This window comes from Podarcis bocagei (genome assembly GCF_964188305.1).
Source record: "Podarcis bocagei genome assembly, chromosome: 5".
NCBI classification, from domain to species: Eukaryota; Metazoa; Chordata; class Lepidosauria; order Squamata; family Lacertidae; genus Podarcis; species Podarcis bocagei.
In genome coordinates, this window is record NC_138129.1 from 51870358 (window position 1) to 51896758 (window position 26401).

At 46.0% G+C, this 26401-nt stretch overlaps 1 protein-coding gene across 12 annotated transcripts in view; it reads left to right on the top strand.

The window, feature by feature from the left end:
• The window catches only part of PTPRF (protein tyrosine phosphatase receptor type F), a 478572-nt gene that overhangs the window by 654 nt on the left and 451517 nt on the right, over positions 1 to 26401 (top strand). For 5 of the 12 annotated variants that reach the window (XM_081195235.1, XM_081195237.1, XM_081195236.1 and 2 more), the window contains exon 1: positions 445 to 630. The exons of 1 other annotated variant lie outside the window; for it this stretch is intronic. The gene's annotated coding sequence lies outside the window, so the exon portion shown is untranslated. Of the gene's footprint in view, positions 1 to 443; positions 631 to 26401 lie in introns of those variants that run through there. 6 more of the 12 variants (XM_081195228.1, XM_081195234.1, XM_081195238.1 and 3 more) reach the window with 2 other exon arrangements.

Sequence of the window (26401 nt, forward strand, 5' to 3'; positions counted from 1 at the left end):
GGGGCACATCAACTCTCTTTGCACATTAACTCGGCGTTAGCTGGAGAAAGGCTGCGTGCAAAATGTGTTTGCGTGTGAATGGGAGGTGGGGGGGGGAGAGAGGAGGAGGTCGAGGTGAACCGAGTGGTCGTAGTCGGTTGCGCGAGGAGAGCTGCGAGGAACGCGGAGGGACGGTGAGGCGGCGGCGGGGTGGGGGCGCGCGAAGAGAAAGAGGCGCAGCAGTCCAATGGGGGGTAGGTGGGGGGTGTCAGGGGCGCGCGAGGAGGAGGAGGAGGGGTCGGCGGGCGGGCGGGCGCGAGGCACTCCTGGGCTCTGCGGGCGGGCTGGCTGGTTGGTTGGTTGGTTAGCTGGCTCTGGGCACGCGCGGCGAGGGCCTGCTGAGGCGGGTTGGCTGTGCTGGCGGCTCTTCAGGCGGGCGCGCGCGGACTGGGCGGGAGCTCGTGCGAGGGAAGGGAGCGGAGGGGCTCCGGGAGCTGCCGGTGTGTGTGAGAGAGAGAGAGAGCGCGCGCGCGCGCGTGTTCACGGAGAAAGAAAGAGAGAGAGGGAGACGGTGGCGAAGCCCGGCGCCAGCGGCTAGTTGGCGGGTCGGAGCGAGGCAGCATGCGGGTGGCGGCGCCCCGGGCGCGTGTGGTGAGTAGTTTCTTCGGCGTCTCACGGTCTTGCCGGTCACCCGCCGCCTGTTGAGTAGCGCGGGGGAAGACTTGCCTTTGCTGAAATAAAAATACCTTACCGCTCCCCCCGTTGCCCACCGAGCCCGAAAGCTTCCTTCGAGGTGAGTTGCTCTGAATGCGCCGCTGCTTTCGGCGGGATCAACCTCGATCCCTGGGGCAGAAGCGCCTTCTTTCTCCTTGTTGCCCTGGGATTCTTCCTCCGCTCCCACAGCGGCAACTTGCCCTCCTCGGGGAGAAGAAACCTTTTGGACCCGATCCACTCTCGGTTAATGGAGTTGTGCGTGCAAGAGGGGGGAGGGGTTGTTGCCCGGTCCGCCCGTCTCTTACCTGCCGACGCCATTCTCACTTGATTCCTTTTCTTTTTTAAAAATACAAAAAACCCGGATTTCAGCTGAGGGTTCTTTCTCCTCCCCACCCCCCACCACCTGCACGGATTCTTGGCTGCTTTTTCCACGCTGGCCTCCATGTGTGCGTGTGTGTGTTTAGTTCATATTATTTATTACACGGAGACTTGCATTGTACCTGTTTTGGAACTGTTGCATGATACGGCATGTGTATGTTCTCCTCTCCGCCCTTCCTCGATTTGCATACTTTGTTCATGGCAGGCACAAAATGCAGAACTTTTTGTTTTAATCAAATGGTGGTGTTGGTTGTAGACACTAATTTAAAATAAAGAAATTCAAAGACCTTTCTTCCTGATCGTGTGCTGAAAGAGTTGTTTTTTAGATTAAAAAGAAACCTTAATATGTGAAAAGAATAAGAATGAAAGCATCAAATGTCCAAATACTCTTGCAGCCTGGAAACATGAGGTTTGTTTTCCATGTTAATGAACGTGGCCTGGTGACCTTTCCCACTGGAAGACGTAATATACTGTGGTAGCGCCTGTAAGAAAATCAGTCTCAGTGTATATTTTCCCCCAATGGCGTTTTGAAAAGGTGAAGAATAGACATGATCAGTCTGCCTGACTTCACCTGCGGTGCCTAGAACCTAAGACTTGCACGGTCAGGAATGTTGCCTTGCCTCGCCTGCTTCTCCACCCTGAAAGAAATGTTTAGAAATACAATCTTTTGGATTTGTCCCAGGTCTACCATACAGTCTGGAAAAGCAAAGCAGTGACACCACTCCAGTAAGAGCCTCGAAACCAGATGCTTTCAGAATGCCTGCTTCATCCTTTCAAATGGCAACCAAGAGTGTCGGGTTTTTTATTTCTTCGCTTTGTTCTTTTTGACTGCAGATTGATGGAAAGAAATGAGAGAGAAACAATGAGTTTCCTAGCTTTGGTCAGACTGGTTTGTGGTTTTTGGTTTTTTTTTAACTCAGACAGCTTTAGAAAGGTGCCTTTTTGCTTCAAAGTCTATGCTTTGTGCTCTGAGCTAAACATGGGGTAATTAGAAAACTACCTGAATCACATTTTTTCTCTGACAGTTGCTTATTAGCATTTATCATTTTGTTTGCTTCAAAGGAAGAAGTGGATAAAAATTATGGAGTGTTTTCTGTGTACTTAACATTAGTTTTTTTCTGTGATGCTGGTTTCTTTTTCTTGGAATAACATTTGCGGGGGGAAATGAGGCAATAATTTTTAAAAAAAAAATAAAATATAAATATGCAGCATGTTAAATAGTAGTTGGCAGGGAGTGTTAAAAGCTGAGCAAAGTTCCTCTGCATGTCAGTGGCTTAAGTGCTGTTGTATTTCTCAGAGCCTTAGTATAGAATGAAGACAGTGGTAGGTTTTCCTTCAGAGTTAGGTGAGAGAATATACCCTGCTACTATAAATTCCTTTTTTCCCTCTTTTGCCACATTCAATCTCTGAGGTCTTCTAATATGCTTGTGCTCAAAATGTAAACTTTTGCCCCCTGTTGGACTGGCAGGAGTACTTTAGAAGAGAAGAAAAGGGCCCTTTTAAAATGCAAATGGTGTAGGCACTTTGTCAGCCAGCTCCCACTCAACCTGTTGGTTTCTTTTTAACTGAAGCAGTGACTGGCAGACTGTATGAAATCCCAAGACTGCTTCTGAATATCAGGAATGAGAGTAACATTTTCAGTTTTACACTTGCCAGTTGTTAAACACCTCATGCTGTTGGCTTTACATGGCTGTGCACAATCCTGAACTATGAATAAATTTGAGTTCAGTATTGTGCAGAGTAATGTAGCTGTGTGAAATATATTAACAGAATGAAGGGAAATGAATGCATGAAACCCTTGGTTATTTCCTTTATCAATTGTTTCAGTTAAACTGTTTCAGCTCTTGAAAGTGCAAACTAAGTATTCACCATAAGATTAAAACCATAAAAATTTCCACTCTTAAGAAGCATGCATGCATGCAGATAACTTGTATGCACAAAGGGTGATGGTCTGTGGCAATTACTTCAAAGAGTGCTTAGGATCATACTTATTTAGCTATCTGTCATACATGTTATCAACTGTAGTTGTGCTGTCAAAATGGCCACTTGTCAAGTAGATAACTGAATTATACAGAGTGATTTGTTGAAGACATAGCTATGGGTTGAGAAATTAGCTATCTTAATGTTTCCAGTGTTTTGCAATCTTTGAATATTGTTAATTCAGCCTTGTAGTTAGGAGGTGAACAATCCCAATTGGCAGCCTCCATAATGTATCCCCAAGTTAACTGGTTACATTATGGAGGCTTTGCCCATGTCTGTCTTTGTCTTCTCAAAATTGTAGGAGGCTCCTGATTTTCTTTGGGCAGTTTTTGCTCACCACAAGTGAACAGGAAAGTGTTGAATTACAAGCTTAAATGAACTTTGCCATGAAAATAGTGAACATATAGAGCACAATCCACCAGGAATGCTGTCTCATTCAAAGGAGTAAGAATGCAGGAACATAGATGATCTTGAGTTCAACTTCAGTTAATTTATGTGAGTCTTGTGCAGGGATAGTGCCTGGTTGATAGTTTTATATTTGCTTCTGTTAATAACCATATATGCTCATCTTTAAAAAGAAAATGCTACATGACAGTTTTAGATTGCCAATGCTGTAGGCTGCTTCTCCTTGTCGCTAGAGGCCCTGGGGTGACAATATCTTCATTTAAAAAACTACTTGATGTGCATAGCACTCATTATCTTGATGCTTGATTCATAGTGGCCAGTTTTATGTTGCTGTCAGTGTACTTTAATCCTTGGTTTATTACTTTGCCATGATGCCATTGTTTTAGCTGTGGTTCTGAGATAGTACTTACATTCAAGAGTGTGATCAGCAAACTTAACTTTATCAATAAGAAATCAATGTAGCCTGTCATCACAACAGCCAACCTTGTGAACTAAGCCAGTTATAAAAAAGTGTTAGTTTATTTGTGTTTCCAGTAGGTTGCTTTTAACTCACTAACTTTGAGGGTGACCTGCTTTGGCATTCCTCCCATTTCTGGAGAAGGCATTCATAGCAAAGAGTTAAACAGCTTATGGACAAAAAGCTAATGCATCCCTTAGCGCAGAAGATTTTTATAATTCAGCTTGGTTATAAATATCGCCATATGCCTTTGTTTGCTTTTTTATGTACTGCTTACCCATGATAGTGTGTTGGCTTTTGGCAGAAACAGTAAAAGAAGTCATAGCCAGCCTTCCTCTGTTCTGCTGAAAGTGTCAGAATATTTAGCAAATAAAGTATGAACAATTCTGTATTGATGCCTTTTGGTTCACATGGGCTATAAGTAATGTTTGGATTGTTTTCATTCTGGTTTATTGTGGTGGTGCTCATAAGAAAGTCTCACCAACATCTGTGTCTTTTGCCAGCAGCAGTTGTTGGAGAATGCGTCTCTGAGGAAGGAAAAATATAAGTGTAACAGAAAAAAGTCAGTTTTTCTGGGCTTTGAGAAGAATTGCTTAAAGAAGATGAGTTTCGAATTAGGCAAGAAGATTAGGGTTTAGGAGAAGTTGACAAAAATCAAGATTTAAGTTTTAAACCTTAAGGTTTTTTATAAGATAATATGATATCAGATTAAGGTAATGTTATGATAGAATACTATGAATTATGGAAAGGATTTGCTGTTATTGTTATAAAACAGGATACAGGAAAAGGGAGGAGGAGGAGGTCAAGAAAAGAAGGTATTGAAAGTAGAGAATACGAAAATGATGGTTTCATTTTTACTTTTTATTTTGATCTTTTTCTTTTTTTTGTATAAAAACTTTTTAAAAAATCCTTTTTTCAATAAATATTATTTTTTAAAAAATAAAGAAGATGAGTTTCAGCTGAGTTTTTGACCTTCTGTAAATCTACTTGTAATATAGGTTCATACTTGTAATATAGGTTCTCTTTGGAGTCTATATACTTAAATCTGCAAATGACATTGTTGGAGCAAATGACATTGCTGCTAATAGCATATTTCCAAAGAAGCACAGTTTTTAGAATGTTGTCCCATTATACATCTCAATTTCAGTATTTCTTTTGCCAGCAAATGTTTCTAAAAGATGCAGAGCAACTTCTGTAAGGAACATATTGTTGAGGATCGTATTGACCTTCATTAGGCCCTAAATCTGGGACCATTCTTTTCCCTGCCCCTGCAGTTATGTTACTGTAGACTTTAACTGATATCAACCTAATCAGGAATTTCCCCCAAAAGAAATGGATTCCTTGGATGTTACTTAAAGATACTTGAATAAGACGAGAGCTTACGTAAACTGTTTCAGCAGAGTGTGATTAACATGTTTGTGGCAGCATAGTGTGTAATCGACACTTTCATATACTGTGGCTTGCGTGATTATGAAGAGGTTGAGATGTGTATTTTATATGGTAATAGGATTGTAAACTTACAAACCCATCAAGTATTTGTTGGATCAGCTAAATACCACTAGACAGCAGTTTTCTGGACTTGTTAGTATATTATGAAGGGCAAACCTTTCTGCATTCCAATTTTACAATGGTTTCTAAAGTGCTTTTCAGAAGAGGCTAAGAGTTAAACTACTTAGTTCCCATTATGGAACACAAATATTATAATAATGGTAAAATGCTATATCTAAGATGTTAGGGGGGAAATGCTGATGTGTAATGCTAATCCATCACGGAAATATTAAGTGTCCCTTGTACAATGCAGGATAAGAGGATCACATAGTTTTTGAATCATAGAATTGTAGAGTTGGAAGGGACCCTGGGGGTCATCTAGTTGAACCCCCTGCAATGCAGGAATCTCAGCTAAAGTATCCATGACTGATGGAATAATTTGACAGTTATACTTGAAGTGGTATGCATCTAAAGAGTGCACTGCATGATTTGTGCAATAAAACGGTGTAATGCTTAATTTTTTTTATAGCTACCCAGAAATGGAGGTCTGAAGGCATAAATTCAGTAGTGTGGGGGCTTTTGCTGCAATCCTGATAATTCACTTTTTATTTTTTCTAGCTCTTTGTCTTAGAGATAACATGAGAGGATATTTTAAAATGCTCAGAAGAGATACGTCATATTGGACAACTACTGCTTGTTAAGAACCTGGTTTATTTCTGCTTGCTGCTTTACTGTTAGTTAAATATTAATTTAACTTGGATTTGTTCAGTGGATACCACAGTGGTTATCTCTACCTCGCCTTGAAAAACCTTGGGGCAGACTTCTTTAAACAATTCACATTTCTTAATCACGTTTTCAAAAATGTTGTCTTTTAATTACTGTTTATGCTCTGCTTTCTTAGTCAGCAGTTTTCACTTCTACTAAAACATTTCTTTCATCATTATTAAAAACATTGGCCAAGAAGTCATGGTTATTGCTACCTAGAATATTGTTCAGACTTTTTGCATGTGCAAAGCAGTCTCAAGTTACATTATCTGAATCAATGACTATGTGCTAACAGGGGAATGGGGAAATAATTGCAGTTTACAGAAAAGTGATGGCTGTTGCATTGAATTTCAGTTGTAGGTTTGCAGGTTTATTAATGTGTCTTACAAGTGGGAGTGGCAGTAAAATGTGGAATGCTCCTATTCAGTGTCCTATTCAGCCATGCCTTCTGCTACTATATCCCATTCCCTCTCACCCTTTGTTTTTCTACCCAACCCTCAAAGCCAACACTTCATGGCCACTGAGTCTTCTGGCTTCATGGCATGCTCAGTCCCCCTTGGGCTGTCTTGCGGAGCAGTTACTCCTTTAGTTTTCCCTCATGAATTTTGTTTTACTTCTTCACACCTTGTTGTTTCCCCAAGCCTACTCATACCTCCTGCTTGTATGTCTGTGATCCCGTTCTAGCTGTATAAGGCTAGCTACTTGGATATGTTTGGCATTACAGTCATACCTCGGGTTGAAGTAGCTTCGGGATGAGTATTTTCGAGTTGCGCTTCGCGGCGACCTGGAAGTAACGGAGCGCATTACTTCCGGGTTTCACTGCTCGCGCATACGCTCAAAATGACGTCGCGAGCACGCACGGAAGCGGCAAATCGTGACCCGTGTGGACGCGGGTTGCGTTCACTTCAGGATGCGAACGGGGCTCCGGAACGAATCCCGTTCGCATCCAGAGGTACCACTGTACGTGGTATGTAAAAGACGGACTTGCAACAGAATGTTGCAGTGTGGCATGCTCCTGTTCAGACTGCTCCATTCCATTTCCCCTCCTGCTTGGCTTTCTGTATCCACTCCCAACTATTAGTGAGCATTCTGTGACCACTTGGCATGCTCAGCCTTTATTGAGTTGCTTTTAGTTAAGTTTGTTTTTGAATTCCTGCAACCTCTGAGATGTTGCAAAGCTGCCTTATATGCTCTTATGCATGGATGGTTCCATTTTGGTGCCATTAGCATTGATATTCACAGATTAAATATCAGAAATAGAGGGGTGGTGATGATGATGATTTGTTAACACTTTCATTAACTTGTATTAGACTTGACTTGATCAAGTTAGGCCCAGGAAAGATCTTTCAGCACAGTAGGATGGGTTGAAATGGCATCTATTTGTGCATGTATGTTGAAATGGCACAACATGTATGTTCATTGCCTATTGATACCATTGAGAGCCCGGATGACATTTTATTAGGCATTCATTTTTTCTGCCATTTCTCCAAGGAGCATAGAGCAGTATACATGGCTCTTCTGATTTTAACTCCTCAGAATGATCCTGTGAGATTGGTTAGGTGGAGAGATTATGATTGGCCCTGTGAATTCCGTGGTTGAGTAAGAGTTTGAATCCAAATATACTTAGTGAAAGTTGAACACCAGTACAGCACACAGATTTTGAAAATGAAATATATCTGCATTTGGCAGGAATTTACCTAGGTCTCCTGTATGGCCAGTGTGAATTTTCTGTTATTGGACCATCTTTTCTTTTGATTAACATGTCGGTGTAGTAGATATATTTCTGGTTGGAATTGTTTTATTTCCTTGGAGTATTTTTTTCTGTTTGCTCTTTACTTTAACTTATTATACATTTTGTTTTTATTTTGCATTTTTATGATGTGAACCGCAAAACTGGGAGGAGCAACAGATGTGGCTTACCTTTAGACAGTAGGCTACATTCCAGCAAGATGTTTCTATGTACCTTTCTTTATCCAGGTAGGGAAGAGGCATTATTTCAGTTCAAGGACACTTCCAGGCAAGAAAAAGCACGTAAGGAGGACTTGGAGCAGGACTTGGGAGGTATGGGGTCTGCGAAGAAAGAGCGAGATCTGGGGATAATGCTGAGGGTTGAATAGAGAGACCTGGAGTGTTGCATTTGGCCCCTGTACCTGAGATTCCCCACCTCTTCTCTAAAGCAAAGTGCTTTCACATACATGATAAATTATTATTATTATTTTTTAAAAAGTAAGTTTCAGAGCCAAAGAGGTTGGGCATAGGAGAGGGAGGAAGTGTAGGAAAAAATATAGCTGTAGTTAATGCTTGTCAAATAAAAATTGGAGTATTGGTTTCAGCATAACCTTGTAGGAGATTGGTGGCGAGTGGTTATTCTGTGGTGACTTACGTGTCCTGACCCGTTACATGGATATTTTTTTAAAGTCTCTTTGTTTAGTGTAGGCATTTACAGAGTTCATATGCATGATCACATAACTTGTGGTGTTCAGTTACACAGGTGTTATTTGGTCATAATTACAACTGCTCAGCTGGAATCAACTTATTTCTGCATCAGTGCACCCACATCTTCATTCAGAGGTCCATAAATTTTGTGTTGGCTCACTAGCCAGTCATTCTCAAGTGGAATGAAACGATACCTCTCTCCTACCCCAAGGAAGGGATCTTGCTTCACTGCATGTGCTGCTTCAAAGAACACAGAAAGAGAGAGCACTTGTTTGTTCAAGATTTGGGTCCATTTTATTTTCTCTTGGTGGCAGAAGTAGCAATCCTCTGGTTTTTCACTTGAAACAGACTAGTTGTTGTTGGAGCCTTAGGCGAGCCTTTCAGCTGCAGCCAAGCTCTGTGGTAGTATCTGTACTGCCTGCAGCTGCACCATGAGGTGTCCACGGCAGCAGCATCTCAAGATGGCCTTTAGCACCTGCCTCTTAAGGAAGTCTTCACTCTCACTTTTGTCTCTAGCCATATGGCAGGAAAGAAGGAACAACAACAGAAACTCCTGTCAAGACCAGCAGTGTACGTATATCTGAAAGGGGGGCCTATGAGGAGGAGAATGTCCACCCTCAGGACCCATCTGAGGCAGCATTGCAAGGGAAGCCAAAGAGAAGTGGTAATGAGAGATAGTGAAATGAGTAGACAGGGAAAGTTGAAGGAGGAACTTTGGGTCTGGAGGGTAGGGATGAATGTGTCATGGTGGAGAAAGAACAAGGCAAGTAAACAACTTAGAAGAACCCTACCCTAAGCTACAAGGAAGGTGAGCAACTTCACTAACACTAGCCCCCATCCCCTTTTCTCTCTTGCCTTCTTCCCATTTCCCCAACATTTCCACAAACATTTGGGAAGGTGGTGGCAGAGCTCTGAGAGGCAATTTGCACAATTTGTACAGTTTAACTTCTCTGAAGCCCAAGGTAAAAGAAGACCCTACCCATACTTCATATAATCTGTGCATGCCACAGCACTCAAGGGTGAGTTAGTTGGTCCTTCTTGCATATAAATCAACATGCAAGAGACCCAAACCTCTTCTGGGTTCTCTGCAACTCCTGAAAAAGATTACAGAATTTGCAGGGCCGTGCCCTTGTTCTTTAGGAGCTTGTACTTTACATCCTGATCACTTAGCACAGAGGTTGCCAACATTTTTGAGCCTGTGAGCACATTTGCAAACTGGATAAACAGTCATGGGCAACTGCTCCTACCACAACCAAGCACACACGTCTTATTCTGTGAGTGCTTCCTTCAAGCCTAATTTCAACAGTGGAAGGGAACTCTACAGGTGCCAGGGAAGGACTTGTGGAACATTGCTGTCCTCAGTTATTTTCTTCCCAGGTTTTGGGAAGCAAGAGAGATCCTACTTATGTACTGTAATTATTAGAGGAAAATATGGGCTCTGATCTGTCTCATAGTGATATCATAGATGTCGGGCTGGCAGGCCTCTGATGAGTGTGCACCAGGGGCAGCAGGCTGGCTCAGGAGTGGGGGCGGTGCTTTGTAGAGGCTTCTGCCAGCTAGGAGGCAAGAATTGGAGGCAGGGGAAGCTTTAGAACTAGAGGTTGGAGCACAGGATGCCTCAGAAGAAGACGAGAAAGAGGCAGTCAGGCAAGTGAAAGGCTAGGTGCTTCTCCACCCTTTCCTGTACCACTGTCTCCCAGAACCAGGAGGGAATTGAAAAGGGATGTAGTGAGAAAGTTTCCACACTGGTGCAGTCTCAGACTGTGTGCACGCAGCCTGTCTGGTGAAGGTACCGTATTTTTTGCACCATAACACTCACTTTTTTCCTCCTAGAAAGTAAGGGGAAATGTCTGTGCGTGTTATGGAGGGAATGCCTACGGGTGGCGGGGGGGATCTGCTGCAGTCGTGAGCAGAGGATCCATGGTTCCCTTTCCTTCCCTCCTCCGTGGCTCGCTTTGAAACAGCAAAGCGGGAGAAGAGCCGCTGAGTGGGGGGGGGGAGGAGAGGGACAGAGAGCCTGCTTGCTTTAAAGGAGCAAAGTGGGAGAGGAGCCGCTTACACGAGTGTAAGCGGCTCCTGTCCGGTTGGCTCCTTTAAAGCAAGCAGGCTCTCTGTCCCTCTCTCCTCCCCACTCAGCTTGCTACATAGCAGCAAAGTTTTTCAGCTCGCTAAGCCGGGGATGAGCGGGGAGGAGGGAGAAAAGCAGAGCCTGCTTGCTTTAAAGGAGCAAAGCGGGAGAGGAGAGGAGCCTTCTCCCCTTATACCCCTCTTCTGCATTATTAAGAGCATCCTTCTCCACCCACCCCATGCCTGTTCCTTGTCCCTTGAGTGCTTTTCCTTCCCTCCCCACTTAAAACGTGGTTACAAAGCATGGATCCACATGGATCCTCAGGATTTTTGCATTGGGCTACCCCAAACTCAACGTCAGAACACATGTCTGTGGCCACAGCATGAACCACAAAAATCATACATCCACTGTTTCGTTTAGAATATTTTTTTTCTTGTTTTCCTCTAAAAACTATGTGCGTGTTATGGTCGGGTGCGTGTTATAGAGCGAAAAATACGGTATATAAACTGGTGGAGGGGGAGTGGCCCCATCATTGCTGCAACTGCTCCATACAGTGTGGACCTGGGAATAGCTGCCTAGCTGTTAGATTGGTGTGCATAGACATACAGAGATGTAGAAGCGACTGTGTTATCTTTGACAATAAATACTTAACTGTCTGCAGTGTGAATTCCTTGGCTGGGAAGTGCCATTGACAATAGATCACAATCTTTTGTACCCTTTCAGGTTGACCTGGTTACGGTGCCAGAGGAGCATTTTCACAAGCAGCAAAACATTTGTACAGGAATATTGCACATCATGATCTATATGGCCGTTTTCCTACACATGAATGTATGAATTAAGTTAAGGGCCTGCAGAGGAAAACACAAGCAACCTCTTTCAAGTCGCATCCTGAACAGACCAGAAGAAAAAAAATAGACTCCCATTGACATCTAGAGGAGACAAATGACTAACGCAATCAGTCTTGAATTGTTGTTAAGTGGCTATATACCTTCTGTGACTTTGCTTCTAGCCAGTGTTAGAAAAGTTAGATAATCTGCAACATGGTACAGTGAACAGCTACGCAAAGACCTGTTACTATTATGCAAACATAACATTAACTGGATTGGACTGTCTGTCCAGAAGGGGCTGCGGCTGGCATACCAGCTGTAACTTGTGAAAGTTGTGTCATGCCACAGAAGCTGCTTAGGCCTCCAAAGTCAAGGCTGCAGCTAATGATACCCTCAGATTATAAATTTGAGACTTTGGAAGAGTTGGTTGAACGCTACTACTCTGGGCAAGTAAACCACCATCTTGTTTGGACTGACATTTGTTAGTCAGCTTCTAGACCATTAGAGAATCCTGTTGTTGACTCAGCACTCCTATGGCTTTACCTGAATTTGATGAGAAGGAGAAGTAGAGGTGGGTGCTATCTACAGGTTGATGACACCTCACTCAGCAGTTTTATGTAGGTCTTAAGTAGCATGGGGGACGACAACACAAAGCTGCTACTTAAGGGTCTAAAATGTATAAATGATTATATTATCAATAACCTCATGGTCACTTTCAGCAGCAGGCAAGCCAATATGCAACCAAATGAGACCTTTGGTTGGGGGCTTGGCTACCAAATGGTGGTATTCAGGACAATCCAGACTACGGTGATGAGTCATAGTGAATACAAATAATCTGGGATTGTCAGACTGCCAGCACACAGTGTTTAGCGGGTGAGTTACTGCAATGATTAGCTGGTGAGTTAGCGCAATGTTGAAAACCAGCCCTCACATTGTGATTCGTGATATATTGCCAGGTCAAATATTATGAAGTTATCACGATGTGAACTTTAAACTGGCTTTGGACAATATATTGATATATTGCCCAGCCCTATCTGCCATCACCAGCTTTTGGAAACAGTCATCAATCAAGGCTGAGAACTGGAGTTTATGGGCACCATTGATAATTTTTGGGGGATGATAGAACTTTTAGAAATTGCTTCTCATAATATAATCTTGCTAAAATGATAATTACTGTTGTAGTTTTTGTAGCATTCTGGCATAAAACAATAATTGGAACTATGTCACTTTGCAAACCTGAGTGGATCTGTAGACAAACAGCAAAAAATACCTGACCGTTTTATTAACCAAGCATAGTGAAATGCATGCAGTTAACAAACAGTACGGCTCGTGAAACACAGTGCCCTAGAAACACAACATCCTTTGTGTCTAAAAGCTGCAGAGGCTCCTATGTTCTTAGCATTCATTAACTGATTTTCTAAATTTCTCTTTGACCTGCAAACAAAAAAATGTTTCTTTTTATAGAACTTCTTTTATAACTAGTTTGTTCATGTCACCTCTGTGTAAAGGCATTTGTGCATTTTTCTCTCTCCTCCCTTTTGGGCGTTCTTTGTAACTTTTGGTTGAAACAATAAACTTAGTGTTCCTTTTTGAACATCTGGTTGTTTTTGAAATGGAGCTCCATGAAATAATTAGTTTTTAACCTCAGTCATATGAGGCATCTTTAATGGTTTGTGTTTTTGTTTTCCTCTGTGGAGAATTTACTTCCTGAATTCTGTTTCGTTGTTCTGATCTTGTTCCTGGGCAACTTTCAATTATGTTGTGTGAGGTACTAAGGAGAATTGAACCCATGGAAACAAGTGTTTCAGCAAGCTGAAAGGCGCTTGATCTCGTTTTCCATACCTCTTGTTAAAATAAAAATTGTAAACGTGTGAAAAAAAACTGTTATTGCTTTCTGGAGACCTAGGAAACAGAAATTCATATCTAATATATTTGTCTTTCTTTCTGACTTTATTGCTGCCTCCATAGGAAAATGCCCATATGTAAGTCTTGAACTTAACAGTTGAGGCTAGTAAATGCAGCTAGATTTAGTCCAGCAAGATTTAATATGGACTATTATTGAAAGTTGGCTGATACATGAACTAATTATCTGCACAGAACAACACACTCATTTTCTTTCCAACACTTCATGTTTCATACTTCATCTAGTCTCTCTCCCAATCCCCAAATCATGAAATCAGATAATTACAGAAGCTTCTCCTTAAAAGTTCAGTGAAAGGAATCTTACAGTTGGATACATCTTAGCATCCCTAACACCAGACAAAGACAGAGAGCCTCAAACGTCCACCTGCTCCATATTTTTCCTTTGTATGGGATCCAGGCAGCAGTGTGGAAAATAGCCAGAGTTTAGAGAAGTAATTTGGAAGGTAACTGATTTTATTGAATAAGAGGAATGTTTTAATGTCCCTCCTCGTATACAAAAGCAGTAAGAAGCCTATTGAACATTAACGTGTTACATAAAACTGAAATATGAGTATATTTATCACTAGAAACTTGAATACAGTATAATGTATTCTGCGACGGGGTGAGCTCCCGTTGCTCAGTCCCAGCTCCTGCCAACCTAGCAATTTGAAAGCACACCAAAAAGTGCAAGTAGATAAATAGGTACCACTCCGGCAGGAAGGTAAACGGCATTTCCATGTGCTGATTTTGGTGTTCCATTGCACCAGAAGCAGCTTAGTCATGCTGGCCACATGACCCGGAAAAACTGTCTGCGGACAAACGCAGAGCCTGTAAAGCAAGATGAGCGCCGCAACCCCAGAGTTGTCTGCGACTGAACTTAACTTAACTTTCAGGGGTCCTTTACCTTTTTGCTGTTCAAAGACAACTATAGTTGGCTCTGGCACTCTGTTAATCAGTATATAACATGTTTTAGAAAAGAGAACTTCACAATATTGTATTAGATTAGTGGTAATTAAAATGGTGACTCTTTTTCAAACTTCCTTTTTCAAACTTACACTTTTTATGTCGTTTGTTGCTAACCATGATGGGGGCTAGGGAATCCCGAATTTAGAATTGTACTACCTGGAAAATCATCTTCCAGAAGATAAAAACAAACCATGGTTTCATTTAGAATCTGAACAAATAGAGGGTCTTCATTTTCATTCCTTTTTGTTCTCTAAGAATAAATTCAAAAATAATCCTCATATGTCTAATCATTTGCTCCAGATGGTGCTTCGCTGTTGGCTTAGGAAGGTGGTTGTACTTGCTCCAGTGTGGTTCCCTTGGCATTCCACTCCTTCTTTTATAACAAAAATCATATACAGTGGTACCTTGGAAGTTGAACTGAATCTGTTCTTGACGTCCGTTCGACTTCCAAAACGTTCAGAAACGAAAGGAAGGTCCTGCAGCCAATCGGAAGCTATGTAAGCCATGTCAAACGTTTGGATTCCAAAGAATGTTAGCAAACTGGAACACTCACTTCTGGGTTTGCGGCATCCAGGAGGCAAAATGTTCGAGTTGCAAGGCGTTCAGGATCCAAGGTACGACTCTATACATGCATCATTCTATTTGTATGCTGTCTTTCCATAGTTAAAACCATACTCTAGGTGGCTTGAGATGCGGGTGGTGCTGTGGTCTAAACCACTGAGCTTCTTGGGCTTGCGGATTGGAAGGTTGGCGTTTCAAATCCTTGTGATGGAGTGAGCTCCTTTTGTTATGTCCCAGTTCCTTCCAGCCTAGCAGTTTGAAAGCATACCAGTGCAAGTAGATAAATAGGTACTGCTGCGGCAGGAAGGTAAACAGTTTTTCTGTGCGCTCTGGTTTCTGTCACGGTGTTCTGTTGTGCCAGAAGTGGTTTAGTCATGCTGGCCAAATGAACCAGAAAGTTGTCTATGGACAAACGCCAGCTCCCTTGGCCTGAATGCGAGATGAGCGCTGCACCCCAATGTCACCTTTGACTGGACTTAACTGTCCAGGGGTCCTTTATCTATTTATCTTTACCTTACAACATGAAATTACATAATTACAAAAAATACATTAAAAATAACATAACCAAAATGAATAATTCCCGCATAAATCAAAATAAGATCTAAAAACAAATTTACATACCAGAAATTAATATAAATAACGGCAGCAACTTCCTCCAAACATAAAAACTCCTAAACAATACAGCAACCAAAGATTCTGTTCAGCAACCTCAGATTCTGTAGTTGGAGTCTTGTCAAGTCCCCTCCCTCCCAGGCCAGGTGGAAAAAGGACTGCAAGGCAGGGAGCAGGTTTTCCAGGACTCACAGCCATGATATGAGGAGGTTAGGGTATATACTTTACCTTTAGAGGTAAAAGAAGAAGTAGTAAGAACATATTTTTTTCTGTTTGGTATTGTCAGGGGTTTAGGAGCAGAGGCACGGGCAAGGGAGGAAACAGAGAGCGAAGGGGAGGAGGCAGAAGAAAAGATGAGTGATGACGACGACCCGAGATCTCCTAGTCTTTCCAGTGAATCAGAGGATTCACAGAAAGGAGCACCAGTGGCCAGGGCAAGGGGGGCACCCCAGGAAGATAGAGCCAGAAGGGACTCAGGGGGGAGCAGCTGGAAATCGGGACCAGCGTCACCGCCAGGAAGCAGGGAAGAGGAAGGGAGCCAGGGGGGAAGCGCTGGCAGCTCACCACAGGAGGGAGGGCATGAGTCAGGAGTGGCCACACCTCCATCGGGGAGCGAAGAAACGGTTAAGAGGAAGGTGGAAGGTTGGGCGCGCGCGCCAAGTTCAAATGCAGAGGAAGGCGGCGCAGTAAGCAGCCCCGAAAGGGAACCAGGTCCTAAAGCCCGGCGCAAGGAGGCAGGAGGGTCCGGGTCAGCGTCAGAAGAATCCCGGAAGGAGGAGGCCCCGGGGGGTAGAGGGACCCAGAGGAGGGCAGTCAGGCGGAAAAGGTGGAGCAAGGCTAGGATATTAAGTTGGTGCTCACGGGGCGGAGACTCAGACGGAGCTTCGCCGATCTAGCTACTAGACGTAGAGTTTGCGCGCAGCAGCGTGAGAATGGAAACTGTAATTCAATAAAGACTTTTACTTAATGATCGCTGGCTAGCGTGATCCTCTGTGAGCTAGGATCTTCAAGCAGCTCTGACAGTAAGCTCCGTCTCACCATTGTGGGCATCTACAGCCTCGAGGAGGGGAGAGAAACAGGTGCCTACTAGCGAGCTCACGAACGGCAGACGACATGACGGCTGAGCAGCAGATAGAGGACCTCAGAAAAGCAGTGGCACAACTGAACGCCGAGGTTCTCGCATCCAGGAAGAGAGAGGAGGAGGCAGCTGCCGCCTGCAGGGATCTCCAGGTCAGGTTAGACGTGCTGACAAAGCAGACACCCCGGCAGGAGGGAATTGGGTTGGCGAGACGGACAGGCGGGCTGGTCTCTCACTTCGATGGGAACCTGCAACAGTATCCCAACTTTAGAGCCGACGTACTGTGCGCACTGCAACTGCTGCATAAAGACTTTAGAGATGAACAAGAGAGAGTGGGGTTCATCATGTCCCATCTGCATGGGGATGCGAAAGCATGGCTACGCAATTTATGGAGAGATAAGGATCCGGCGCTCCAGAATGCGGATGCCTTTATTAAAGCGATGGATGGGTGCTTTTTATCAAGTATTGACGTGGATCTTGCACGGAAGGAGGTGCATGGGCTGAGACAAGGGAGGGCCAGCGTCAGGCAGTATCATGCCCGCTTTTTCGCCTTGGTCAGTGCCCTGGAATGGGACAGAGATTCGGCTCCTGTAAGAGACCTCTTTTGGGAGGGGCTGCACAACTCGATTAAAGATGAGATCGCGAGGGGGGAGAGACCCCGAACCACCCAGGAGGTCGTTCAGAGGGCACTGGCAGTGGGGGTGAGGCTGGAAGGACGTCCGTGGAGCAAGGACGAAGGGCGTGGAGGGCGCGAACCAGCCGGGGGCCCCTCCTTCCTTCCCAGAGAAGCAGCGCGGGCGCAATCCACGCCTCCGCCAGGAGGAGGAGCCGAACCTATGGAGGTTGGAGGTGCAAGGGCTCAGTCAGCAACCAGAGCCCTAGCACCGGCAGCAGTGAAAGCGAAGCCTCCTAGAGGGAACAGGAAGTGTTACGTCTGTGAGGAACCAGGGCATATGGCAAAAGAGTGTCCCCAGAGGCCCCACAAGCTCACTGCAGCCTCAGCAATGGTGACTGCAGCAACGCAGCAAGGAGGACCACAGCAGGGAAACGACGCAGTCTGGCTGGAGGAAGAGGCACTGGGGCCCAGCCAGACGTGTTAGTGACGCAGTCCCCAGAGATTTTACAGCCCGTGAACCCCCTCCCGCCCAAACCAGTAGTGAGGCTCACAGCATCTCTCCAGCTGCCCAATGGAATCACCATAGACGTGCCAATCACCATTGACTCAGGCAGCAATGCAGACTTTATAGGGCAGGACTTTGTCGACAGGCACGCTGTGCAGTTGCTGCCGGCCACACTGCCCCTGCAGGTTGTCACGGTGGATGGCAGGGAGCTGCTCGGGGGGCAAGTGGTGAAGCAGACACCACCAATGGTGATGCGACTTGGGAATCACAGAGAAATCATCAGCTTCAACGTCACTCAACTATCTGACACGCCCGTTGTATTGGGCATGAGTTGGCTGGACAAGCACAGCCCAACGATGGCTTGGTACCAGAGGCAGCTGACCTTCGGCTCTTCCTTTTGTGCTGAACACTGCATCGTGCCCAGGCAGGAAGGAGAGGAAGAGGAGTCACAGCTGCTGCTAGGCACGCTGCAAGCGATTCCCCACAAGTACGCTGAATTTTTGGAAGTTTTCTGCGAGAAGGAGGCAGACAGGCTACCCCCTCACAGACCATATGACTGCAAAATTGACCTGCTGCCGGGGGCGGCGCTGCCTAAAGGGAGACTGTATTCCATGTCAGAGGACGAACTGCAAGAACTCAAGGAGTTCATTGATCATAATTTGCAGCGCGGCTTCATCCGGGAGTCCAAGGCAGTGGGGGGCAGTCCCGTATTCTTTGTTAAGAAGCGGGACACGCCCCAAAAGAGACTCGTAGTGGATTACAGGATTTTGAACAGTGTGACTAGGCCATCGGACTTCCCCATGCCCCGAATTGACGACCTCCTCGCAAAGGTACGGAAGGGCAGAGTGTTCACCAAGTTGGACCTGCGGGGGGCGTACAACCTCATTCGCATGCGGGAGGGTGATGAGTGGAAGACAGCCATGTTCACGCCACTGGGGACCTACGAATATAGAGTTATGCCTTTTGGATTGCAAAATGGCTCCCACGTTTTTCAAGCATTTATGCATCACGTGTTGGCGGGACTTCTCTACAAGACGTGCGTCTGTTTCTTAGATGACATCCTGATCTTTTCGGAGTCGCAGCAGGAGCATGACAAACACGTCAAGGAAGTGCTGAGCAGGCTAAAGCAACATAGGCTCTACGCCAAGCTGGAGAAGTGCCAATTTGACGTGCCGGAGGTGGATTTTCTGGGCTACAAGCTGTCTGACAAGGGGCTCGCCATGGACAGCGCCAAGGTTCGAGCGGTGTTGGATTGGAAGAGCCCGCGCAACCGGAAGGAGGTCCAACGGTTTGTCGGCTTTGCGAACTTCTATCGCAAGTTTATCAAGGGCTTCGCGATGCAGACGGCGGCCATCACTGACACGCTTAGCTCCAAGAAAAAGAAGTTCATTTGGACAGAGCAGGCGGAGCAGTCCTTTCAGGCACTCAAGCGTCTCTTCGCGTCGGAAGAGCAGCTGCTTCATGTCAACCCCAGCAAGCCGATGAGGGTGGAGACAGACGCTTCGGACAGAGCCGTGGGGGCGGTCCTGCTGCAGAAAGACCCGCAGGGGGTGTGGCGACCGGGAGCGTTTTACTCCAGGAAGCTCAGCAAGTCCGAGCAGAACTACACCATATGGGACAGGGAGTTGCTGGCCATTCACGCAGCGTTCAAGGCGTGGAGGCACTTTCTGATCGGCGCCAAGCACACGGTGCAGGTTTGCACGGACCACAAGAATCTAGAGCACTGGCGCACGGCACAGTTCCTGAATCAGAGGCAGATACGTTGGGCTGAGTTCTTTGCGAACTTCGACTTCCGAATAGAGTATGTCCCGGGGGACACCAACATCATGGCAGACGCTCTCTCCCGTAAGCCACAGTATCTGGAGGACGCAACACCAGCGGCCGCCATGCACATCTTCGCACCGACAGTGTGGGCGTGCGCCGCGGCGACCGTGGACCTAGAGGCGGTGCGACGAGCGTTGCAGGGGGACTCTTTCGCACGAGCAAAGATGGCAGAGGTGCAAAAGGGCAAGGCAGCGGCCGACGGTTTCCAGCTAAGAGATGGATTGCTCATCCATAAAGGGGCCATCTACGTGCCGGGAGACGAACTTCGAGCCAAGGTGCTGCAGCAGCTGCACGACGCGCCCACGGCCGGGCACTTTGGCAAGGAGAAGACGGTGGAATTAGTAGCCAGGGATTTCTGGTGGCCTGGAATGAGAGGGGAGGTCGCAGACTACGTGGCGAGGTGTGACACCTGCCAGAGGGCCAAACCAGTGCACAAACCGCCGGCCGGACTGTTGGAACCGCTGCAAACTCCGGTCGAACCTTGGGAAAGGGTGGCCCTGGACTTTGTCACGGATCTGCCCAGCTCAAGGGGCAAGACGGCAGTGCTGGTGGTGGTGGACCTGTTTTCCAAGATGGCCCATTTCATTCCGTGTGCTAAGGTGGCCACGGCGGAGCAAACCGCCAAACTGTTCATAGACCACGTGTTCAAGGTTCACGGTCTGCCACGGTCTATTCTGTCCGACCGGGGGCGGCAGTTCATCTCGAATTTCTGGCAGAAGCTGATGGGCTTCCTGAACGTCAAGATCAACCTGGCGTCGGCGAGACACCCGCAGACCAACGGGCAAGCGGAGCGGGTCAATGCCATCATGCAGCAGTACCTGAGATGTTATGCAAATCAACAGCCTGCGACGTGGGTGGATTACCTGCCGCTTGCCGAGTTCGCCTACAACAACACGAAGCACGTGTCCACGGGGGTCACGCCGTTCTTCGCCAACAACGGGAGGCACCCCAGAACCTTCCCGGGACTGGAAAGAATGGGGGAGGGGGAGCCGCAGACAGCAGATGCGTTCGCGTCGGAGCTGCAGGAAGTCCACGATCAGCTGAGGCGCCACCTGGAGCTGGCCAAGCACGCATACAAGGTACAAGCAGACAAGCACAGAAGGGTTGGAGAAGAGCTCCACGTGGGAGACTGGGTTTGGTTAGCAGCCCACGCAGTGCCGGCCAGGTCGTTGGCCAAGAAGAAACTAGGGCATAAGCAACTGGGGCCCTACCAAGTCGAAGAGCAGGTCAACCCGGTAGCTTTCAGACTGGCGCTTCCGGAGGGTTCCAGGATGCATCCGGTATTCCACAGATCGGTGCTCACTCCCTACAAGGCACCGCACAGGTTCCAGGAACCCGGAACGGCGCCGAGTCCGGCCAGAGACAGAACAGGGCACGCGGGAGTGGCACAGAAGGAGCGCATCAACGAAGTCACGGAGATTTTGGACTCCAGATGGGGGGAAGAGGGGGTAGAATACTTTCTCGCCAAGGAGGGCACCCCGGCCAGTGCGAACAGCTGGGTGCCGGGCTACGCCTTAGACGAACCTCTGCTCAAAGACGAGTTTCATGCCCTCTTCCCACATAGACCTATGCCAGCAGACTTTTTCGACGACTGGCTTTTCACGCCCACGCTTTCGGCCAGCACGTTCCGGGGGTTCGACTCGGACGAGGAACCGACACGAGACGTCCGTTCCCCGGAGGGGTCACCCTCGGGATCCGCCTCAGAACCCTCGTATTGGTGGGACGATAGGCCAGAGGAGCAGTTCCGCAGAAAGTGGCTGGAATGCTCAGGACGAGCAACGCCGCCAGGAGGAAGTGAGGGCGAGACGGACATGGACATTTTCGGGGACGACCCTGGTTTCGAGCACGGCGGCACAGAGATGGAAGCGGAGGTGACCGTCGTCGACGAGAGCAGGGAGGAAGAACCGGAAGACTTCAGATGGAGGCCCGCCACGGGAAGCGACCGATATCCGACGTTCGTCCCTTTGCAACAGCAGCCCCCAGCTCCAGCACCGGAAGGAGGGGAGGGGGGAATGGGGGGCTTCGAGGGGGGGATGGATGTCAGGGGTTTAGGAGCAGAGGCACGGGCAAGGGAGGAAACAGAGAGCGAAGGGGAGGAGGCAGAAGAAAAGATGAGTGATGACGACGACCCGAGATCTCCTAGTCTTTCCAGTGAATCAGAGGATTCACAGAAAGGAGCACCAGTGGCCAGGGCAAGGGGGGCACCCCAGGAAGATAGAGCCAGAAGGGACTCAGGGGGGAGCAGCTGGAAATCGGGACCAGCGTCACCGCCAGGAAGCAGGGAAGAGGAAGGGAGCCAGGGGGGAAGCGCTGGCAGCTCACCACAGGAGGGAGGGCATGAGTCAGGAGTGGCCACACCTCCATCGGGGAGCGAAGAAACGGTTAAGAGGAAGGTGGAAGGTTGGGCGCGCGCGCCAAGTTCAAATGCAGAGGAAGGCGGCGCAGTAAGCAGCCCCGAAAGGGAACCAGGTCCTAAAGCCCGGCGCAAGGAGGCAGGAGGGTCCGGGTCAGCGTCAGAAGAATCCCGGAAGGAGGAGGCCCCGGGGGGTAGAGGGACCCAGAGGAGGACAGTCAGGCGGAAAAGGTGGAGCAAGGCTAGGATATTAAGTTGGTGCTCACGGGGCGGAGACTCAGACGGAGCTTCGCCGATCTAGCTACTAGACGTAGAGTTTGCGCGCAGCAGCGTGAGAATGGAAACTGTAATTCAATAAAGACTTTTACTTAATGATCGCTGGCTAGCGTGATCCTCTGTGAGCTAGGATCTTCAAGCAGCTCTGACAGGTATGATTTTATTGTTGACATTAATTCTGCCGAATGTAATCTTTCGCCCCTGCCCCTGCCTATAAATGGCTGTGAATAACACAGTGAAATAGAAATACATGCAGAACTTTACAAACTAAGGTTTGCTGGAAATGCAGCTCACCCCACTGGAAAATCAACACTTTATGACCAGCTTTGCTGGCTTCCAGTATGTTTACCATGCACAATTCAAAGTGCTGACTAAATCCTTTCATGGTTTGGGACTAGGATTCCTGAAGGATTGAAAACCTCCACATGAGACTGCCCATGTGCTCAGCTGATTGTTAGAGGATTTTTAAGTAGGTGTCCTCACCAATAAAGTGTGGCTGTCTGTGACCAAGAAAAGGGTTGGTGCGGTAGTGATGCCACATGTAGAATGCTGTTCCCAGGGAGGCTGTGTCTACACTATTTTGCTTGTGTCTGGTGAAGGTCCTTTTATTTTCGTTTTTTTTTAAAAACCACCTTTTGGCATGGAAGTGTTTTTTAATTCTAGTTTTATCTGCTGTTTCAGTTTGCTTATTTTGTTTTAAAAGGCTGATTGTTTTTGTGAAACTTTGTGTAAACTGCCTTGGAATATTTTATTTGAAAGGCAGGATATAATAATATAAACAAATAAAATCTGTTCATTGTTTTTTTAATCCAACTGTGACAAAGAAGACTTCATCTGTGCATCTCATTCCCTCCTAAAGCCAGCTATACAGGGAAGAAACTCTACAGTAGTGGTGATGTACCCCTTGCCCATGAACCCAATTTGGCCTGCCAGTTGTCTCTCTTTGGCTGGCACACCAGGATGCTTTGGCCAAGCCACTCGCACCTGCCCTGCATCTCATGTCATAAGATGTACCTGTGGGTACAGGTAAAAATGCTGCTGTGTCTAAGGAGGCTTACAGGTACATTTGATCAGCTGATAGTCGAAACCTGCAAAGTGTGGTGCACAGCACTTTGCAAGTGCTGAGCAGCTGATTCAGTATCTGCATAACGTGGTGTGCAGTGCTTTGCAAGATCTAATAATCATTGGGTGTTCAGCTATACAGAAATGGATTACCTGGCGTAACTGTGATGTAAAGTGATTGACAGGTGGGTGGCCCTGTCCACCTGTCAGATTTGTCCCATAGGATGATGTGGAGATAAGGATCTGACCACCTGGCTGCAGCCAGTTGCCCACTCACCCCTGCAGCATAGCACAGCAGTTCTAGTGGCTTCAGTGCTAAGCTTCTACTGCTGGAAGGAAAGAGACTCTGGCTCTGCCTGCTGCAGGATCCCTCTCTTGGTGCCCCTCCTTCTCCTGGTGTCTTTTAACCCAGTAGGTGGGGGGTATGTGTGTGTGCGTGTGTGCTGCGTACAGTTTGATAATCACTGGAATAAACAAGTAAACTTTAGGTGACATGATTTTAAGCAAGTTATGTTATCATACTTCCATAAAGTGGAAAATTGTTTTGAAATCTCCGCTGCAGGGCTACTAACTAACATGCCTGTCAGTTTGGGGTGATCTATGAGGTCTTTCCTAAGATAAGTACTATATACCAATTTTCAGAAATGACTTTGAAGAAATAATAGATATCATGAGCCAGAGCCCTAAGAACTGTGAATCTTGTTCCTAGAGCCCAAGGGGCTTTATACTAGTTTTTCTTAAAATAGAAGCCCCTCTTGATGTGTGAGAAGCTGCTTTAAAAATTGAGAATAATTGAGGGGAAGTTTGCGGTGTGGCACATTGCCCAGCTGTTCAAAGAAAAAAAATGGGGGGAATTCTTCTGGGTGAGCACAAGCTCTTTGTGTGAGCCTGAGCATCTCTTTGGATTGTAGCCATGATCATTGACTCTGCAGAGGATATAAAACTGGAAGGGATGAGGAACTATATGGAGGGCTAGATTAAAAGTGAGCAGTGGTAGATTGAGAACAATGAAATGAAATTTAAAGAAGACACATGGTGAGTTTGGGGAGTTAAGCACCAAATATCTGAGCAAGAGGCTCTATCTAGTTATATTTTGTGTAGGTTTGTTGATATGGCTCGCAACTTTTTTACCTGTGTTGTCTACTCCTTGCCATGTTTTCTTTACAGTGGTACCTCTACTTACAGACGCAATCTGTTCCGGGGTGCCGTTCGCATCCTGAAAAGTCTGTAAGTAGAGCGCCGCTTCTGCGCTCGCGTGTGATGCAATAGAGTGCTCCTGCGCACAGTGCACAAAAGGCTCCTGTGCGCGCGCGGCAAAACCTGGAAGTATACACTTCCGGGTTTGCCATGTTCGCAACCCAAAAATCCGCAACCTGAACCTAACTCAACTAGAGGTATGACTGTACTTGCATGTGTTGCCATTTTCTTTTTGTCTACATAGTGATGTATTGTGTTCTCACTTGGTGAAACTGGAGTTTACTTGTCTGTCACATATGTTCATTTTTTTAAAAAATACATTTTTTATGAAATGCTATTGTTGGAAATGATAGAAGAAAGAATGTATGTCAAACATTGCAAAAACAAATGAACTGCTTAAGCTTTAAAGCAGGGATGGGGAGCTCTTTTCAGCTTGAGGGCTGCATTCTGTTCTGCGTAATCTTCTGGGGGCCACATGCCAGTAGTCGTCTGGACCAGAGGCAAAAAAACTAAGCAAAGCAGCAAATGTGAATTTTATCTTTGTATAGTAGGCTAGTTTCTACACATACACTTATCTATATCCTTTGTCCAGGCAAGCAACAGAAAAGCATTATCAGAGTTCAGGGACACATTTCAGCCTTGCAAAACCGCTCAGGGCTGAGGTTCCCCACCCCTGCCTTAAAGAAATCTCAAAAGGATTGCTGGAATGAGGATGAGAGTAGCTTCAAAAGTTAGTAGAGGACAAGAAGTACCACTAAATTAGAGTGAATGAATGCATTTGGAAAATAAACACATTTATTCATATTGTACAGTATGTCACTTATTTCTGTTTGACAGATAGGAACTGAGACTGAAAAGCACTCACTTGCCCAATAGAGCCAATAGTTGTCTTGTGTGAACTAGGATTTGAAATGCTGATCCCACAGCCCTCCTTGTGGGCAGAACCACATTCTTTAACACATTACACTACCCTAATTAAACAATGTTTTCTGACTAGCTTGAAACTAGTGTGGAATAGGATTACTATGTATAGTATTCCAGTAAATTTAACTTTGCTTACATGCTGTTTTCATATTTTACTGAGTTTTTAATTTCCCACATCTTAAAATGCAATTGTTAAGGGTTCCCCTGGGTGATTTTTTCTCTCCACATTTTGCCATCTTTTTGTAAACTTTTGGCATTTTGGTTTGGGTAAATAGCCATCTTCTGCTACTGGCATAAATAGATATTTTGCAGATTGGCTGTTGTACCTACAAGCCAATGTGACCACACTCTGAAAATACCTGAAGGCAGCCCTGTTTAGGGAAGTTTTAAATGTCTGATGCCTTATCATGTTTTTAATATTTTATTGTGAGCCGCCCAGAGTGACTGGAAAAACCCAGCCAGATGGGTTGGGTACAAATAGATTATTATTATTATTATTATTATTATTATTATTATTAATAATAATAATCTGGAAAGAACTCTGCTAATTGTGATGAATCGTGAAAGGTTCTGTTGTCAATGTGGGTGGGCATCTGAACATATGTGAGCACTCTATGATATGCCCATGGGTAATGGTGCTGCTAAGATGTGTTAATTGGGGGCAGTTTCAGTGTAATTGTCATGTGGCAAGTGCACCAAATAACCAGATATGGTGATAGTCCTTAATGCACTAACTTTTATGCTAAAACCCCCAAATTCTACCTTTGAGATATATAATGTGAACAAGTTATAACAATGCAAATATGCAAATCCTATTCTGCGCCCAGGTTTTCCATTGCATTGGGGGTTTTTTGTTCTTCCTCCCTCTCCAAAGGAAGATAGTCATTGGGGCAAAGGGTGTAAAGCACAAACAAGTTAGGAAGTCTTTTCCCTTGCTTTGCTGTTACAGGTTGGAGGAGGAAGGGAAAGTAGAACTGATAACTGATAAATAAAGGGGGGAAATGGTAAGAGCTTTGGTCTGTTTTTAC